At 47.0% G+C, this 14201-nt stretch overlaps 2 non-coding genes across 2 annotated transcripts; one reads left to right on the forward strand and one right to left on the reverse strand.

Moving 5' to 3' along the window:
* The first annotated feature begins 317 nt into the window (after positions 1–317).
* On the forward strand, positions 318–455 carry LOC119920023. The gene has a single exon (XR_005447794.1). It is a non-coding gene; the product is annotated as a small nucleolar RNA SNORA7 (small nucleolar RNA).
* Positions 456–11541: 11086 nt separating this feature from the next.
* Positions 11542–11679, reverse strand: LOC119920006. Its single transcript, XR_005447777.1, has one exon. It is a non-coding gene; the product is annotated as a small nucleolar RNA SNORA7 (small nucleolar RNA).
* Between the last annotated feature and the right edge of the window lie 2522 nt (positions 11680–14201).

Genomic DNA, 14201 nt, shown 5'->3' on the forward strand with positions numbered 1-14201 from the left:
CCTTTATTATTACTATTACAAGCATCATGGTATAGTGGATAGAGCACAGGCCTGGGAGTCAGAAGGTCATGGGTTCTAATCCCGGGTCTGCCACTTGTCTGCTGTGTGACCTTGGGCAAGTCACTTCACTTCTCTGGGCCTCAGTTACCTCATCTGTAAAATGGGTATTGAAACTGTGAGCCCCACATGGGACAGAGACTGTAGCCATCCCAATTTGCTTGTCTCTGCCCTAATGCTTAGTACAGTGTCTGGCACATAGTAGGTGCTTAACAAATACCATAATTATTATTATTATCATTAGTAGTAGTATTAGTGTAACCCTCTCAGGGTTGCACCTGGATAGTATCCAGTACTCTACCCATCTCGACTATGGGAGGGAGAGTCAAGCAGAGGCCTACCCATTCCATTCCTAGCTTGGGCAGTGGCTAGTGAGTGGAGGGCAATCTGCTACAAGTCAAGACGCCCCTGTGCTGGGCAGCAACGGCATGAGAGAGAGTCAAGGGTGGAGACTCAAGATTACTGTGTGGAAAGAGGCAATGGTAAATCACTTCCGGTGGTTTTACCAAGAAAATTCTATGGCTACACTAATAATAATAATAATAGCATTCATTTAGCACTTATTATGTGCAAAGCACTGTTCTAAGTGCTGGAGAGGTTACAAGGTGATCAGGTTGTCCCACGGGGAGCTCACAGTCTTAATCCCCATTTTGCAGATGAGGTAACTGAGGCACAGAGAAGTTAAGTGACTTGCCCAAAGTCACACAGCTGATAAGCAGCAGAGCAGGGATTAGAACCCATGACCTCTGACTCCCAAGCCCATGCCTTTTCCACTAAGACAAGCTGCTTCTCACTACCAGAATGATTGCAGATGGAGGTGGGGCGTTCTGGGAGAGACGTGTCCATGGTGTCGCAGATGACTTGACAGGGTAAGACAAGACAAATAGTAGTATATGTGTTACATGCTTACTATGTACCAAGAACCGTTCTAAGTGCTGAGGTAGATACCAGTTTAATCAGATTGGACACAGTCCCAATCCCACATGGGGCTTTCAGTCTAAGTAGGAGGGAGAACAGGTATTGAATCCCCAAGAGCATGGGCTTGGGAGTCAGAGGTCATGGGTTCTAATCCGGGCTCTGCCACTTATCAGCTGTGTAACTTTGGGCCAGTCTCTTGACTTCTCTGTGCCTCAGTTACCTCATCTGCAAAATGGGAATTAAGACTGTGAGCCCCACGTGGGACAGCCTGATTACCCCAGCACTTAGAACAGTGCTTGGCACATTGTAAGCACTTAACAAATACCATCATTACTATTATTACTATTATTTTCATCTCCATCTACACCCACTCCCATGGAGCACTCATTCATACCAATGGTCTCCAATGTGCTCAACCCCAAGCTAATAATAATAATAATAATAATGGTATTTGTTAAGCACTTACTATGTGCAAAGCACTATTCTAAGCACTGGGGGGATACAAGGTGATCAGGTTGTCCCATGTGGGGCTCACAGTCTTACTCGCCATTTTACAGATGAGGTAACTGAGGCACAGAGAGTCAGCATTCAATAAGTGCCATCGATTGATTGATTCGGCCACCCTCACAAGGGAAGGTGAGGTCAGTGCTCTGCCACCCCGCATACTCAACTGACCATCACAGCTCCCCAGGCACATGTGCAGCCACTGCCCTCCCCAGCTGGGACATCCTCTTCATCACCCTCTCCCCTCATGTCTCTGGCTCCTTTCCCACCTCTCCCTAGCCCAACCGCAAGGAGCTGCTTCCTGGAATGCCCCTCTGGAAAGGTACACACCCCTGTACCAGAGGACAATTCCGAGGGGAGATGGGTCTCTCACCAAACTGGTCAGCTGCTAGGTAACGTCTCCTGGAGCTGGGAGATCTGCCCAATGAGGCGTTGTGGGCAGGAAATGTGTCTGCTTCTTCTTATAGTGTACTCTCCCAAGTGCTTAGAACAGCGGTCTGCACACAGTAAGAGTTCAAGAAATACTATTGAATGAATAAATGAATGAATAAGGACGGGAACGACAATGGGCTTCAACCCTAAACCCGGGCAGGAAGATCCCTGGGGAATCCCTGCCCCCGGTGACTGGGCATCTACCCAGTGGAAAGAGCCCAGGCCTGGGAGTCAGAGGAGCTGGGTTCTAATCCCGGCTCTGCCACTTGTTGGCTGTGTGACCTTGGGCAAATCACTCTACTTCTCTAGGCCTCAGTTACCTCATCTGTAAAATGGGGATTAAGACCAAGAGCCCCACATGGGACAGAGGCTGTGTCAAACCTGATTACCTTGTATCTACCTTGGCACTTAGTATAGTGCCTGGCACATAGTACCACAATTACCATCATTATTATTATTATTATTGCTGATGGAGGGGTAGGTGGCCTGTGGGTCTTCTGCTTCAATTCAGGCTAGGTCCCCAAGAGCTCCCAAGGAACAGGCCTTGCCCTACAGGCAGCTTCCCCAACCCTCATATCCATGAAAGAGAATCAGGACAAAAGGGTGGGATGGGAGGAGGAGATGGAAGACAAAATGCTTGTCACCTGGTCTCTGTGCCCCTTTAAGTTGCAAAAGAGCAGTACTCCAGCATTCCAATGCTCCAGTGTATCAAAGCTCCAGGGAGTCAGTGTTTAGGTAATGCAGTTAAGACAACATCCTGAACAGCAGAATGGCCTTTTGCATTGTCCAGAAGCTTCCTTTCTCTGGCTTTCAGGAACCGAGCCAGGGATAGCATTCAGCAGGTTTCCTCTACTCGCCCTTCACCCCATCCGAAGCCAAGGACAGCTTGTCTTAACCAAAAATAAGAACGGGAGCGCATGAGCCATGCCATCCTAGGGCAGTCCCACAGTCCTTTAGCCCGACGCTCTGTCTCAGACAGGGCCACCAGGATGTTAGACCCCCGACTTCATCCCCTGTCTCCTCACTCTACATGCCTTAATGTCTTTCAGTTAGGCAATTATGTAGCTCTCATCCACGAGTTCACCCAAACCCTTTGTCAATTTAGCTGTATTTTCATTGGAACCAACTTTCTGTGGGAATGAATTCCACTTGCTTACTCCCTGTTGTGTGAAGTGTTTCTTGTTTGTTTTACACACACACACACACACACACTCACTGTGTCTTGTTCTCCTCCCTCTTGGTGCTGACTTCTTGCTCATAACCTTCCCCCTGCCTGGACCTCCCTCCCCATAAACCCACCAGACCCCAGTTCCCCTTATCTTTAAACTCACCTCCTCCAGAAAGCTTTAACAACCCCTTAACACCAGAAGGACATCACTCTAGCACTTTAATGATCAATGAATCAATCAATCAATCGTATTTATTGAGTGCTTACTGTGTGCAGAGCACTGTACTAAGCGCTTGGGAAGTACAAGTTGGCAACATATAGAGACAGTCCATACCCAACAGTGGGCTCACAGTCTAGAAGGGGGAGACAGAGAACAAAACAAAACATATTAACAAAATAAAATAAATAGAATAGATATTTACAAGTAAAATAAATAGAGTAATAAATATGTACAAACATATATACATATATACAGGTGCTGTGGGGAAGGGAAGGAGGTAAGATGGGGAGATGGAGAGGGGGACGAGGGGGAGAAGAAGGAGGGGGCTCAGTTTGGGAAGGCCTCCTGGAGGAGGTGAGCTCTCAGTAGGGCCTTGAAGGGAGGAAGGGAGCTAGCTTGGAGGATGTTGGGAGGGAGGGCATTCCAGGCCAGGGGGATGACGTGGGCCGGGGGTCGACGGCGGGACAGGCGAGAACAAGGCACGGTGAGGAGATTAGCAGCAGAGGAGCGGAGGGTGCGGGCTGGGCTGTAGAAGGAGAGAAGGGAGGTGAGGTAGGAGGGGGCGAGGTGATGGACAGCCTTGAAGCCGAGGGTGAGGAGTTTCTGCCTGATGCACAGGTTGATTGGTAGCCACTGGAGATTTTTGAGGAGGGGAGTAACATGCCCAGAGCATTTCTGGACAAAGGCAATCTGGGCAGCGGCGTGAAGTATGGATTGCAGTGGGGAGAGACAAGAGGATGGGAGATTGGAGAGGAGGCTGATACAGTAGTCCAGATGGGATAGGATGAGAGCTTGAACAAGCAGGGTAGCGGTTTGGATGGAGAGGAAAGGGCGGATCTTGGCAATGTTGCGGAGCTGAGACCGGCAGCTTTTGGTGACGGCTTGGATGTGAGGGGTGAACGAGAGAGTGGTGTCGAGGATGACACCAAGGTTGCGGGCCTGTGAGACGGGACGGATGGTAATGCCGTCAACAGTAATGGGAAAGTCAGGGAGAGGGCAGGGTTTGGGAAGGAAGACAAGGAGTTCATGATGATGATGATGATGATGATGGCATTTATTAAGCACTTACTATGTGCAAAGCACTGTTCTAAGCACTGAGGAGGTTACAAGGTGATCAGGTTGTCCCATGGGGGGCCCACAGTCTTAATCCCCATTTTACAGATGAGATAACCGAGGCACAGAGTAGTTAAGTGACTTGCCCAAAGTCACACAGCTGACAATTGGTGGAGCCAGGATTTGAACCCCTAACCTCTGACTCCAAAGCCCATGCTCTTTCCACTGAGCCATGCAAACCTCCGCACTTGTGTATGTGTTTATTTGTATATAATCATATAATATTTATATATTAATCTGTGCATTCAATTATTGGTTCAGCAGTTTCATTCTGATGTTTCTGTACTATTCTTAGCTTTATACTTGCTGTTCCTCCAGCTTTCTCTAACTGTAAATCATTTTTGTTTGCCTGTCTCCCCCATTAGGTTGTAAGATCCTTGGGGGCAGGAAACAAGGGTTCTGCTGCTGTTGTCATCTCCCAAGCACTTAGTACAGTGCCTAGCCCTCAGTAGGAACTCACTGATTAATTGATAAACAATATAGAAGTTCTCTGGGAAAATAAATAGTGCTTTACAAATCAATCCCTGATGTTATTACTCCCCCAGGCCTACCAGCCTTCCCTAGCTCCCAGCCCTACCTCCCATTAATCCCAGAAAGGTGTTGGGAGAGTAGATGGGACAGTGAGGTATCATTTCATGATTCTGAAAGCCAGGTTGCCAACATTTGTGCCCCTAAGGAATGGGGGCATCTGGTACTTTTCAAACTTCCATGCAGCTCACTGGCTGTCAAAGCCTTTTGGTTTGTTTTTCTTATGGTATGTGTCAAGCACTCACTATGTGCCAGGCACTGTACTCAGTGCTGGGATAGATACAAGCTAATCAGGTTAGACACAGTCCTTGTCCCACATGGGGCTCATAACCTTAACACCCATTTTACAGATGAGGTAACTGAGACACAGAGGAGCGAAGTGACTTGCCCAAGGTCACACGGCAGACAAGTGGCGGAGCCAGGATTGGAACCCAAGTCCGCATGATTCCCAGGCCTGGGGACTATCCATTAGGTCATGCTGCTTCTCAGTATGACCTGGGCCCCAAAAAGCCTCCATTTGAGCCTCCTGTTATGATTTCCTTTCTTCATTGCTCTCCCCCATGCTTTCTTCCCCTTAGCTATTTTCATCTTTTGCGTTGTTTTATTTTCCCCAGAGACCCAATTCTGACCTCATTTAAGGGGTAAGGGGTCTGTGGTCTCTCCCTTTAAAAAAAAAAAAAAAGCAGAGCTGCAAGTATGTGGGCAGGGAACATGTCTACCAACCATCCAAACTTACAATGTTAATCCAACCATTTATCATCATCACCATCAATCGTATTTATTGAGCGCTTACTGTGTGCAGAGCACTGTACTAAGCGCTTGGGAAGAACAAGTTGGCAACATATAGAGACAGTCCCTACCCAACAGTGGGCTCACAGTCTAAAAGGGGGAGACAGAGAACAAAACCAAACATACTAACAAAATAAAATAAATAGAATAGATATGTACAAGTAAAATAAATAAATAAATAAATAGAGTAACAAATATGTACAAACATATATACATATATACAGGTGCTGTGGGGAAGGGAAGGGGGTAAGATGAGGGGGATGGAGAGGGGGACGAGGGGGAGAGGAAGGAAGGGGCTCAGTCTGGGAAGGCCTCCTGGAGTAGGTGAGCTCTCAGTAGGGCCTTGAAGGGAGGAAGAGAGCTAGCTTGGCGGATGGGCAGAGGGAGGGCATTCCAGGCCCGGGGGATGACGTGGGCCAGGGTTCGATGGCGGGACAGGCGAGAACGAGGTACGGTGAGGAGATTAGCGGCAGAGGAGCGGAGGGTGCGGGGTGGGCTGTAGAAGGAGAGAAGGGTTGAATACTGTATCAGCCTCTTTGCTGACCTCCCTGCCTTCTGTCTCTCCCCACTGCAGTCGATACTTCACTCTGCTGCCCCTATCATTTTTCTATAAAAACATTCAGTCGGTGTTTCCTTACTCCTCAGGAACCTCCAGTGGTTGCCCACCCACCTCCGCGTCAAATAGAAATTCCTTACATCAGCTTTAAAGCACTCAATCACCTTGCCCCTTCCTACCTTACCATTACAACCCAGACCACACACTTCGCTCGTCTAACTCCAACCTACTCTCTGTATCTTGATCTTGTCTAACTCTCCGCCAACCTCTCTCCCACATCCTGCCTCCAGTCTGGAACACCCTCCCTCTTCATTATCCGACAGATGATCACTCTCCCCACCTTCAAAGCCTCATTGAAGGCACATCTCCTCCAAAAGGCCTTCCCAGAATAAGCCCTCATTTCTTCTTTTCCCACTCCCTTCTGGGTCACCCTGATTTACTCCCATTATTCGCTCCTCCCTCAGCCCCACAGCACTTATAATAATTAGTAATTATGGTATTGGTTAAGTGCTTGCTATGTGCCAAGCACTGTCCTAAATCCTGGGGTAGATACAAGGTAATCAGGTTGTCCCACATGGGGCTCACAGTCTTAAACCCCATTTTACAGATGAAGAAACTGAGGCACAGAGAAGTTAAGTGACTTGCCCAAAGTCCCACAGCTGACAAGTGGCAGAGGTGGGATTAGAACACACGACCCCTGACTCCCAAGCCCGTGCTCTTTCCACTAAGCCATTCCGCTTCTCTACTTATGTACCTAGCCGTAATTTATTGATTTATATTAATGTCTGTCTCCCCCTCTAGACTATGAGCTCACTGTGGGCAGGCAATGTGTCTACCAACTCTGTTATATTGTACTCTCCCAAGAACTTAGCACAGCTCTCTGCAAACAGTAAGCCCTCAATAAATATGATTGATTGATTGATTGATCTTCTTGAGTCAATAAGGTGCTTGCATTAGGGACAGAAGAGGGGAGGGGAAAGGGGAGGCAAGGGAAATGAGGAGGGGAGGGAAGGGGAAAGGGGAGAGGAAGAAAGAAGACAAACCTCCCTTCTTCTTCTGGTCCTGTGTGTCTGCAGGGTCCAGTATTCCAACCAGTCCCCAACTCTCCCAGCTCAAGGCCCAAGCAACTAGGAATCGACTTTCAGCAGGGAATAGAAATGAGAGCCTGGCGCCCTCCCTCTGGAGAGCCGAGCAGGGATCAGGCTGAGGGGTGCTAAGAGGAGGGTGGGACAGGCTGGGGGAATGATGAATTTATACGGGCGTTTTAGAGCCTGAGTACTAATTTTGAATCCCTGGTTCACTGGCTAAAACTCCTCCCTGTTGTGAGTTGCCCATTTCACCAATCTGGCAGCAGGAAGCTCAGGTCAGGGCCAAGTCTAGCAGGGTAACTAAAATTTGCAGCCAAGTAGGAGAGACAGAGAACAGGAAACAGGGGATGGAGCTGCCTGGTCCTGATTAACATCCCAAAAAGGAAACTCATATGAAAGGGAGAGAGAAAAGCTTTTAACTAAGATAGAAGCAGACACATGCTCAGGTAATTGTTGCTTTCCATGGAAAGCTAAGGGGCTTTCAGAGAGAAGTGACTAAGCCAGCCAGCCAGCCGCAGGCCAGAGCTCAGAAAATGGGCAGGGTCGAATTTATTTTGATAACCTTGGCCTGCCCTGGTGGGCAACGCTGCAGCTCTGATTCAAAATCTGCTCCTGAAACATACCCCACCACCCGGTCTTGGGGTGCTCAGGGTCTGGGTTGAGAGAGCATTCCGCCCCTGCTCCAGGGATGGTGGAGCAATATGGGAAACAGACCACTCTGGATTGATTCTTAAATCATGCCACATCCAGGCAGGAAATCTGAGAGGGAAGCCAAATCACACCCTCTGAAAATTGAACCAACTTCAAATCTCGTGCCTTCAACAACCTAAAACTGGGAACTACTGCTCATATTGTTATAACGTGAAAGATACCACATGTTTTGCTTTGATTCTGTGTACTGCAAATTGGTCCTTAACCCTTAAGATGCTTTTATGTTTTAGTGTTTCATTGTTCCTGAAGTTCATTCATTCAGTCATATTTATTGAGTGCTTACTGTGTGCAGAGCACTGTACTAATGTCTGTCTCCAGTTCTCCTTCTCACTCACCACCTCCTTTCCTAGACTATCAGCCCTTTGAGGGACAAGGACCACCTCTAATTCCCACGTGTGTACTCTTTTTTTCTTATGGTATTTGTTAAACACTTCTATGTGTCAGGCACTGTATTAAGCACTGGGGTAGATGCAAAACGAGTCACGCTGGACACAGTCTCTGCCCCACATGGGGCTCAAAGTCTTAATCCCCATTTTAAAGATCAGGTAAATGAGGCACAGAGAAGTTAAGTGACTTGCACTAGGTCACACAGCAGACAAGTGGAGGAGCCAGTATTAGAACCTAGGTCCTTCTGACTCCCAGGCCCATACTTTATCCATTATGCCACAGTGTTACCCTTTCCCAGTGCTTAGTACAGTGTGATGCACACAGTAAGTGCTTAATAAATTCTAATACTAATCTGATTAAAAGGATTAGTATTCTTAAATTAATTGCACTCGGACATTTAATCCTCACGATTGGCTTCAAAACTCTTCATTACCTTGCTCCCCCTACCTCACCTCCCTTCTCTCCTTCTACAGCCCGGCCCATGCACTCCGCTCCTCTGCCGCTAACCTCCTCACTGTGCCTCGTTCTCATCTGTCCCACCGTCAACCCCAGGCCCACGTCTTACCTCTGGCCTGGAATGCCCTCCCTCCTCACATCTGCCAAACTAGCACACTTTCCCCCTTCAAGGCCCTACTGAAAGCTCACCTCTTCAAGGAGGCCTTCCCAGACTAAGCCCCCTTTTCCTCTGCTCCCCCTCCCCTCTCCATCGCCCAAACTCCCTCCCTCTGCTCTACCCCACTCCCTGCCCCACAGCACTTGTTTATATATGTACATATTTACTATTTATATATGTACATATTTATTATTCTATTCATTTTATTAATGATGTGTATATATCTATAATTCTATTCAATTATATTGATGTTATTGATGCCTGTTTACTTACTTTGTTTTGTTTTGTCTGTCTCCCCCCTTCTAGACTGTGAGCCCGTTGTTGGGTAGGGATTGTCTCTGTTGCTGAATTGTACTTTCCAAGTGCTTAGTTCAGTGATCTGAACACAGTAAGCGCTCAATAAATATGAATAAATGAATGAATGAATTTAATATTCACCCCACCCCCAACCCCACAGCACTTATGAACCTATCTTTAAATTATTTGTTGTAAATTACTAATTTATACATACTCACCTCTATCTCCCCCTCTAGACAGTAAGCTCCTTTTGGGCAGGTAACTTGTCTGCTATTTCTGTTGTACTGTACTCTCCCAAGTGCTTAAAACAGTGCTTTCTGTATATAGTAAGTGCTCAATAAATACTACTGATTGATTGATTAAGTTCTTACAGTGTGAAATGCACTGTTGTAAAGCCCTGAGATAATAATAATAATAATAGTATTTGTTAAGCGCTTACTATGTGCCAAGCACTGTTCTAAGTTCTGGGGTAGATACAAGGTAATCAGGTTGTCCCACGTGGGGTTCACAGTCTTAATCCCCATTTTACAGATGAGGTAACTGAGGCACAGAGAAGTTAAGTGACTTGCCCGGAGTCACACAGCTGATAAGTGGCGGAACAGGGATTAGAACTCACAACCTTTGACTCCCAAGCCCGTGCTCTTTCCATGCTCTTTCCGTGCTCTTTATCTCTTTCGTTGAGATGAACACAACAAAATCAATTCAGACTGTATCTGTCCCGTGGGGCTCCCAATACACATAGAACCATGTGAAACTTTGACAACTAGAACAGGGCAAAAATGGAACCTTCGAAAATTGCAACAAGTAAAATATGTCAGCTAAACAATCCTTGGGGAGGTGGGGATAGCAGGGAGAAGGGACCCTCGGGTTCCTCACCACTCCAAACAGTCTTGTTTAACGGGCGGCAATCCAGCGGAGGTAACTGGCCAGCTTCACTCCGCAGAGGCTGAACAGAGCTGATTTTGAAGACAGCTCTGTCAAAACCACTTACTTGCCATACTTAACAATGAGCCCACATGCAGGTCACGTTGTACCTTTTAATGGAAGTGTTGTGGGCAGGGAACCTATCTACCAACTGTTACATTGATTTTCCCAAGTGCTTAGTACACTGCTCTGCACACAGTAAGCACTCAATAAATACCACTGATTGATTGATTGATGGATGGATTGATAGAGCACGGGCCTGGGAGTCAGAAGGACTCATCTGTAAAATGGGGATGAAGACTGTGAGTCCCACGTGGGACAACCTGATAACCTTGTATCTTTCCCAGGGCTTAGAACAGTGCTTAGCACATAGTAAGTGCTTAACAAAATACCATCATTATTATTATTATTTTAGTAGTGCAGATCGTTTATGGGATAGTGCTGGACTTGAGTGGGGTTTCCAACCTTGCTCCTACATTGCCAGGGAACAGAATCATACTCTGTAAGCTCCCTGTGGGCAGAGGACGTGTCTACCAACTCTGTTACACTGTACTAGCCCAAGTGCTTAGTCCAGTGCTCTGTACATATTAAGTGCTCAATAAATACCATTGATTGATTGATAGATTGATTCACTCAAGTGACGCAAAGTCTTATAGTTAGGATTTCTTCTACAGTGGACACAATAGGGTAAGAAAGAGATATATGCCTTCAAGTGGTGCTGTTTGACCCCATCCCTAAGGACAAAAAAGATTATTACCTGGCAGATTGAGGAAACATCATAGGGAAATCTACTCTTCTCTCTCCCTATCACAATCTCTCCTCCTGTCTGGCTGTTTCTGCATCACTTGCTCAAGTGACTGCAGCTAAGTCCTCAGAAAGGAGGAAAGAATAATAATAATTGTAATAATCATGGTATTTGTTAAGCATTTACTATGGGCTAGGAACTGTACTAAGTGCTGAGGTAGGCACAAGGTAATTGGGTTGGACACAGTCCCCATCCCAATAATCTAGTCTTGCCTTATGCTGTCGAGTTGTCTCCGACCCATAGTGACGCCATGGATACATCTCTCCCAGAACCTCCCACCTCCATCTGCAATCATTCTGGTAGTATATCCATAGAGTTTACTTGGTAAAAATATAGAAGCGGTTTACCATTGCCTCCTTCCATGCAGTAAACCCGAGTCTCCGCCGTCGACTCTCTCTCATGTTGCTGCTGTCCAGCACAGGTGAGTTTTGACTTGTAGCAGATTGCCTTCCACTAGCTAGCCACTGCCCAAGCTAGGAATTGAATGGATATGCCTCTTCTTGACTCTCCCTCCCATAGTCGAGACTGGTAGAGCACTGGAAACTCTCCAGATGCAACCCTGAGAGGGGGTCCCAATAGTAGCAGAATAGAATAGTAGCAGTAGCAGCAGCAGCAGTCCTACTAGTAATATTAGTAATTGCTGACAGTGTGAAAAGCATTTTACCAATTGCTGGGAAAGAATACACGGGTGTGAATTAGACAGGATCCCTGAACCTCAAGGGAATTACAATTGAATATTAAAGGAAGAAAGGGAAGTGGTGATAGAACAATAAGGAAAAAATAAGAAGACAAAAAACCAAAATGATAAATCAATCAATGCTATTTATTGAGCACTTTGTGCAGAGCAATGACAGGGATAAATACAAAAACAAAAGCTGTAGGACATGAAATGAATTGAGTGACCGAGGAGCATCCTGCTGCTGCTTCTCTCCTTCCCACCGGGGCTGAAAATGGCATCAACAAAATATGACTACCTAGCAGATCTTGGAAACTGCCAAGAGAGATCCACTTTCTTCCCTCCTAGCAGATCTTGGAAACTGCCAAGAGAGATCCACTTTCTTCCCTCCCAGTCTCCTGTTTCTCCCTCAGTCTACCTGGCTGATTTTGTGTCACCTCACTCAAAGGGATAGCAGCTCGTCAGCTCCCATAGATAGGATTTTTCCCAAAGTGTACAGAATGGAGAGACAAAGATCAGTACTTCTGTCTATAAGTGTAATTAGGAGATCGGACTTGACACCAGGAACCAACAGGTCTCGTAAGGTGTGCCGAGGATGTCACAGCTGTCCCACCATTTCCCACTGGCTAAGCCACCGAAGAACACCAGACATTCTCTGGCATCACTAGTGGGCTGGAGATCACACCCCTGGACTATGTCCTTGAACAGGCTGGGGGGCTCTGGTTGTTTTTGCATCACTCACTCAACTGATAGCAGCTCCTCACCTCCCATAAATAGGATAGCTCCCAAAGTAGACAGAAAAATGGAGAGCATTAAACCCCATTGGTAAGGGGAGTTAGAAGATGGGATTGGACACTGGGCAGTCCGGCTCCTCAGGACACTGAACCGGGGGATGGGGATGATACTTGGCACACCATCACTGGGGGATTTCTGTTTTTTAAAATATTTAAATAAAAAGAATGATGCTTGCCCCTACCTCTGGCTGGACACTCATAACCACATATGGGGAACTCCAGCGTTGGGGGATTTATTTTTTATTTAGGACAGCAGTAATGGCAGCTCTCCAGCTCCCTCCCTGCCCATCCCGCAGCCTCAAGAGCAGCCGGAAGGCAGTGGGGACAGGAGCAGCAGCTCTCGCAACCAACCAGGAGCCCCCAAGATGCAGTGGCCCAGACAGGGGTCCCTTCAGCTCTGAGGGTCAGGTCAAGATTCACTCACACCCTCCCATGATCAGGGTGGGTTCCTTCCTCTCTAGTTTCATGGAAAGCCCTGTCTCTCTCTTCCCCAGTTCCTCCTCCTTGCTTGCCAGATCTAGGGGCCTAGTAATTCAATATGGAAGACCGATTGTCCTGAAGACATGGAAGACCTCTCTGATATCAACTTGAAGGATTTCACCTCAATAATCCCAGAGCAAAAAATGTGCCCATCTGTTGTGGAACCACAGCGGCTCCTCAGCTCCCATAGGTAGGATTTCTCCCAAAGTGAACCAAAGGGAGAAACAAAGAGATACCGCTGTCCCTGTATCTTCTTCTATAAGAAAGCCAGGAGATCGGACCGGACACCACCCAGTATTTCCATAATAATAATAATAATAATGGTGGTATTTGTTAAGTGCTTACTATATGTAAACCACTGTTCTAAGCACTGGGGGGAATACAAGGTGATCAGGTTGTCCCACTTGGGGCTCACAGTCTTAATCCCCATTTTACAGATGAGGTAACTGGGGCACAGAGAAGTGGCTTGCCTGAGGCATCTACAAGGGTACATAGGAGGTGGGACCAGAAACTGGTCAGTAACAGGTCTCCTAAGGCAGATCTAGGGAAAGTGTCTCTCAGTTACTGAGGATGTTGGAGTTGACCCATCATTTCCCACAGGCTCATGACCACAAGTAGTGGGCAGGAGGTCAGACCCATGGACCAGGTCCTTGAACAAGCTGGGAGCCTCTGACTCTTTCTGCATCAAGTGATAGCAGCTCCTCCACTCCCATAGGTAGGATTTCTCCCAAAATGGACAGGAGGAACAGAAAAGAGATACCAGGGTCTTCTTCGGTAAGACAGTCGGGAGATCAGACTGGACACTTGTTAATAGCAGATCTCGTAAGACGTGCCGAGGGGAGAAGTCCCTCAATAACTGAGGATGTCACAGTCACCCCACCATTTCCCTTTGGCTTAGGGCCATCAAAGAAGAACAGATATTCTCTGGCTCAAGTAGTGGACAAGAGGTCACACCCATGGATTATGTCCTTGAACAGACTGGAGGGCTCTGGTTGTTCTGCATCACACCTCCAAGTGACAGAAGCTCCTCACCTCCCATAAATAGGATTTCTCCCAAATTGAAAAGAAGGAAGAGACAAAGAAATGCTGCTGTCCTTACATCTCCTTCGGTAAGATAGCCAAGAGATCGGTCTGGACACTG

The sequence above is a fragment of the Tachyglossus aculeatus genome, chromosome X1 (assembly GCF_015852505.1).
Source record: "Tachyglossus aculeatus isolate mTacAcu1 chromosome X1, mTacAcu1.pri, whole genome shotgun sequence".
Lineage (NCBI taxonomy): Eukaryota > Metazoa > Chordata > Mammalia > Monotremata > Tachyglossidae > Tachyglossus > Tachyglossus aculeatus.